Source organism: Trachymyrmex septentrionalis, unplaced genomic scaffold, assembly GCF_001594115.1.
Source record: "Trachymyrmex septentrionalis isolate Tsep2-gDNA-1 unplaced genomic scaffold, Tsep1.0 scaffold87, whole genome shotgun sequence".
Classification (NCBI taxonomy): Eukaryota; Metazoa; Arthropoda; class Insecta; order Hymenoptera; family Formicidae; genus Trachymyrmex; species Trachymyrmex septentrionalis.
In genome coordinates this window covers 4,197,450-4,203,569 of record NW_017306059.1, presented here as the reverse complement: position 1 = coordinate 4,203,569, position 6,120 = coordinate 4,197,450, and positions in this window count along the sequence as shown.

The following is a 6,120-nucleotide window of genomic DNA, read 5'->3' as shown; positions in this document are numbered from 1 at the left end:
AAGGGGAGGGTCCTCTTAGGACCCGCGAAAGAGGACGAGAAGACGACGCGCGTGAAAGCTCGCGCGTGAAAGCCCGCGCGTGTACGTAAGAGAGACGACGCGGCGCGGCAAAAGCGCGGAGAAAACGGAATGACGAAATTAGTAGGAGAGAATCGTATCTCTACCCTTCGATGTGGTAACAAACCAATTCCCTACCATTCCACGTTATCTCCCCACCTACTTATTCACCTCTCTCTCTCTCTGTCTCTCTCATTCCGGGAAGACCGTCCAACCGAGTTGCAAGCGAAGCCCTTCCCTAATTGGACCGCATTCCAAGGAAGTGGAAGGGCCCTCGCTCTACGTATGCGCGTATGCTTTACCGGAATTTTCATTAGCGCGGCACTCCGCGTCGTGACGGAAGGTCCTCGATACGTGGTGTACCTACGCCAGCAACACCGATACACGGCCGTGGGGGCCCGTGAGTTATGCTCGCGGGGAAGAAGAGGAATCCGAGTTGAATTACTATCGCGGCGAGAGGGTTGCGGCCAGGGGGGTTTCGCGATGACCGCTTCCCACTGTCTTTGATGAGCGTTGGCGAATATATGGCAGCGAGAGTATTACGAGCCTTTGATCCTCGTGCGGGATACATTAGCACGCGCGCGGATAGCCAGATAATTTATACAAGTCTACATGGGAAACCATTTGGCTGATCATTTCCATAATAAACCTCCAATTATGTTGGTACTTTCGTAATCGTGGCGCGTAAACTTATCTATGAATTATCGGCGTAATATAAATAATAAAGACACTGATCTTGCATCCTGCGAGACGATTTCGCTTCCTGTTCCGCGATTCGCAACATCGTTCATTCGCATACACACACCTCTGAAGGCAATCGACACGGAGAGGAGAGAAAGACGTCAACGAGGTCGACGTGGGGTACGCGTGATGATGATACAACGAGATCGGAAGCGGGGTAAAGTTCCTCGAAGCTATTAACGTGAACCGTGATTCATGATGGTGGAGTCATCGCGTAGAGAAGAGGTCGTGGTAGAGGCCTGGACTCTACCTGGACTCGCCTGGTACTTGAAAGCTTTTAAACGATCACGGGGAAAGAGGAGACGCGGTGAACCTGTCCGTCACGTGGTTGGAGATGAGCAGCACCCACTTCTTCGGGGCCGTTCTTCAGGGCACGCCGCGGACCCCGGTGGGAGGTGAGAGGTTAGACAAACACGGGGCCTTATCTGATGGCCCGTCAGCAGCGCTCTCTCTCTCTCTCTCTCTCTCTCTCTCTCTCCCGGCCCTTCCAAGCCCTTCTATGGGCCCACTCTGTTCTACCTCTCCGCAACGCGCCGCTGCGGAGAGAGGTAGACAAAAAAGTAGTGCCTTCGAGAGAGCGTCGCTCCCGGCGCCGTATCCCTTTCGCGTTTTGATAGATTCAATTTCGTCTTGATGTCTTTCGCCCACTCGGCTCGGCACGGGCGCCTCGAAAATCTTCACATCCCTTTCATGGAGATAAATTACTCGGCGCGGAATTACCGGGCGAAAGCGCGCGATATAGCTGTCGTACGAAAATTCGCAGGTGTTACCTCTGTATACGTACACCGAGTAGAGAATGAATTTAATAAAAGGAACGTGACGTACCTAATTTTATTTGCCCTCAACGTTCTTTCTTGTTACGATGCAATATACAATAATACATTGTTAACAGCATTATGAAGCCTTAAGATTGATGTAAACTCATTCGATAAATATCAGCCGAACCTGCGAAGATAACAGTGTCAGACGTGTAGTCTTAATATCGACTTGAAATTTATAGTGTTTGCATCTCTCTTTGACCCTCATGCACGCTTACATTACATCGGGAGTAAATAATTTGTTCATGCGATGTCGACGCGTGCGCGCCGCATCGGGCATAATTTCCAGTAAATGTATGCACTACAGGAGAGAGATATGGAGAGGAGAACCCCGTAGTAAAGTTATGTAAGGTCAAAGAGTAAAAACGATATCTCATCCGTTTTAATAGAGTCGGTCTCGCACGGGTTTTAAGAGGCGCGCGCAGGATCGGAGATCTGGACCGCTCAAAGAGGAATTTGTGGCTCTCGTCGTGAGAGCACGTCGTGCCTCGCGCGATAAAGGGCGCGCGTCTTCTTTCGACAGGTATATCTACCTGCCAGCACGCCTCCTTCGCGCGGGCGCGCAGCCGCTGCCGCTTCGTCCATCAATATTCTTGCCTAACGTGAGATTGCTTTGCATGGATAAACGCGCGATACCTCGTAATGTGTAAGAGCTGCGTGTATGAATTATGAAAATAATTCTATACGAAAAATTCATTTTATTACTTTTCGGTACGGATCGCGTTTCTTTTCCGATTAAAATTGATACATTGCGAATTCCCGAAGGGCAAGATAAGACGCACGTGTGTAAATATGTTCGAATAATTCATTCGCTGCGTTGCAACTTGAAAATTCGAGACACACATAATTTCTTCAATAATGTTTTGCCGTACTCATTAATAACATTGTGTAATTCTCTTACTGCTCTTCTCCCCTGTTTGAAACTGTAAATTTTTATCTTGAAATCTTAAACATTTATAATATCACGATATGTAATTACGTAGGAAAAGAAAATTCATAAATAGAACCCACATCACCATCTTTTCTTCTACGAACATTATTACGTATTCTCCTTTTACTCTCACTTGTCGCGATAAGCATACGTTATTTAAACAAGAAATAATCACGACGACTGTCTCTAAGTTTCGGTCCTATAACCGTCCCGTCGAGAAACCAAGTCTTTTACCGTAAATCGTCACAGTATCGTAATTGAGACGACTCTATCGGGGGTCTTCTACCACCAGCAGCACCAAGAAGTATCCCCCATCCACCTTCCCATCGGCTACGCCGGTGACTTACTGACGCGGACACGTTACCGCCCGTACACGAGAGCGGTCTTTGGGAATGCATTAACAAATTAATCTCGCTTGCTATCTCACTCTCTCTCTCTCTCTCTCTCTCTCTCTCTCTCTCTCTCTCTCGCTTTACCTCCGCCTTCTCGTATTCAGCCGCGATACAAGCAGTCACCGGTCAGAAATTCCGGGAAGCCGCACTGCTACTCCGTCGCGCTCGGACCAAATTTACGCGCACCGCATAAATACGCGATGTGATCATCGCGGGGCTGATTCAGGGGGTGTGTGTGTGTGTGTGTGTGTGTGTGTGTGTGTGTGTGTTGGCATTCCCGCCTTAAGACAAGCGACCGTGCCGATTTAGGATCCAATCGGCCGAGTTTATGCGAGCTTCGCAGCTGGATGCACGGCCGGTCCTATTTCACGGTAACGTTATTACGTGAGCGAGGGCCATCGCTACGCGATCCGTACACGCGTGTACGGGCTTGTGTGTTACGGCACGTATTCTATGTTCCGAGCTCAGAGCTCACACAGGGTGTCTCGGAAACGTGGGAGAATACCCATCGGCGGAACACTTGCACCGACACATCGGAACAAATCGAAATATTCTTTACAATCGTCGACCTTTGCTTCTCACATTGCCACTATCGAGCCACTTTCAAAGAAAGAACAACACTCCGTACTCGAAAATATCATTTCTGACACTTAATCTTTTCATCATATTCATATCGTAACATCGGGAAAAAATGATGACCGTATTTTTCTTGTTTCCCCTCCTCGTCGCGATTTGTTTTTAAATTTCTTGCAATTGTGTGGTCATCGGAACAATTGCTAATAGATCAATGGATCAGAATAACGCTGCAGTTTAATCGAATCTGCATCATCGAGAGACACCCCGTAGACCTTCGCGATAGCGTTGGCAGCGTTCTCGTTCGAAGATAGGCTTGTTCGGTAATTAGGCGGTCGGAAAGAGGCTGCGGGGGGTCCCCGTTTGAGCCTCGAGCAAAATCACGTGGGCGTGCGCTACGTGAGCTTAAAATGTTGCCAGCAAAATTGACGGCGACTCTCTAATTAAGCATGCGACCGAATTATTCTACAGATCCCTGATAATTTTCTCACCTTTCTTGCGATTCTTCATTATCATTCCTCACCGTCGTATAAATAAAATTTACACTGCACGTAATTCGCGTGTCTTTATACAGATATTATGAGCAGTATATTCGCGTCAAGATTTATGATAATTCTGCGCGCGATTTAAAGATAAAACATTCGCTTTACTTTAAATTCAGTATCATCGGATTGCTTTCTTATTTAATTATTCAAATATATTTCTTATTCAAAGTGATAATCGTAGAATCTTAACCCCGTAAAGCTGGCGGTCACTTTTTCAAATTTCAGAAAAATGGGGCCAACTTCATAGACATAAGATCTTAAGAAAATTCCGACTGTCGAGTCTAATGAGAAAAAAGGACTCGTCGCATGTGACTTCGCCTTGTGCTTACGATCAGTAGCGTAACGAAGAAAGGACGTAACTTCTTGCGATGTATCATGGGACGAAAAGGAGAATAGACTCTCTATAGTTCCTATTCGCATCCCATTGCGGTAGAAGAAAGCATCCCTCCGCGTGGCGCGGCGCCCACGCGCATCGCTGCGCGTCCCTCGTATGAAGACATAAATCAAGCGCTTTCGTGGACGATGCTCGCAATTACACACGCGTAAGCGTAACGTAATATATAATGACGCACGCACGGCGGTATGTACCGGGGCTCGTTATAATATACGCCTGCTTCGTTTCCGAGCGCATCTCTTTCTCACTCCCTCTTTCTTCCTCTTGCACGCGAGAAAACCCCGACGCTAGTGTGGGAGTCGTGCCAATTTGCTCGGTATTTGGACCGCCCTTTTACATAACGAGATGCCCTTTCACCCCGCTGAGACGAACGATCGAGTTTACTCCTGTGCCCGTTGTCTTTCGACGGCCCTTCGATATCTCGTGGCATTATCAGTGATAGATTGCAACACTCGTAATTTTACGCGGAAAAAAAAAATGTATGAAAGGAAGACTTGTGCATATATTGCTTTTATCAATTTTCTTTCCTTTACACGTGAGATACAGAAAGGAATGATATCTATTAAGATGAAGATTAATGCAAAACTCTGATGTAATTAAAAAAATTATAAATGTAAATAAAATTATATGAATTGAATGCGTAGCTTATAAAAGTGAAACAAAGTATTCACAAATTTCCATATAAATATTAAACATCAAGATCCGCTTCGATCGAAAATAGGATTTTTCCTTCTATTTAACCAAAAATTAATACGATGTTGTATGTACAAATTTAAAAAAGATATTTGCAACAATATACGCAAATAATAATTGTAACAAATATTATAGCCAATAATAATAGACTTATTGATCAACAGCTAATTCTTAAAAACTGTGTCGAACATATGTAAAGAATTAGTGCACAATTATATTAATATTCTTAAATAATTGAATTTTTCATTGATTCATCCAGTTTGTTTTGTAGAAACGAGATATCGTTTCTACCTGACTTCTCTCGTGGCCTTGATTATTTCGTTACGAGTTTACACTATATTGCTATCTTGCGATAAAATCTGGTCCATCATAGATCATCACAGAAACCTCAATACCAGCTTCACGAAACGTTCTGCTTTCTTATCGCGTTCACATTTTCGTCTCGACGTTAGCGAAGTCTGCTCTTCGCTTCGATGAAAGGTCCGGCACGCTCGTGCCGATAAATCATTCCACGATCCGATCGATCTTGCCGTTCGTGCCAACGGATCTCGTGAAGACGATATTGTCTGATAATAAGGCTTCATTCAGACCAAGACGCTATTCTATTACATTAGCATAATAAGTTATTTTCTGCTAAACAATATAATAAATCAAAAATATTTCTCATAACCACCGTTTTTACTTCTTACCGCATATAAAATTTTTATTATATGAATGTCATATGAATGTATGTGCATACTGAGAGAAAAGTGTTTAGTATTTGTGATTAAAACTGCATGATAAAATAAGTATGGTTATATGAGCTCTATTTTTATAATTACTGCTATAACAATAATCGTATATATATATATATATATATATATACATATAGTGTCTGTTAGGTAAGGTCGGAGCCGCATTAGGGGCGTAGAATGGGTCAAAGGAAACAAAAAAGTTTTATATCATTTTGCAATAGTTAACAAGATATTAATTACTA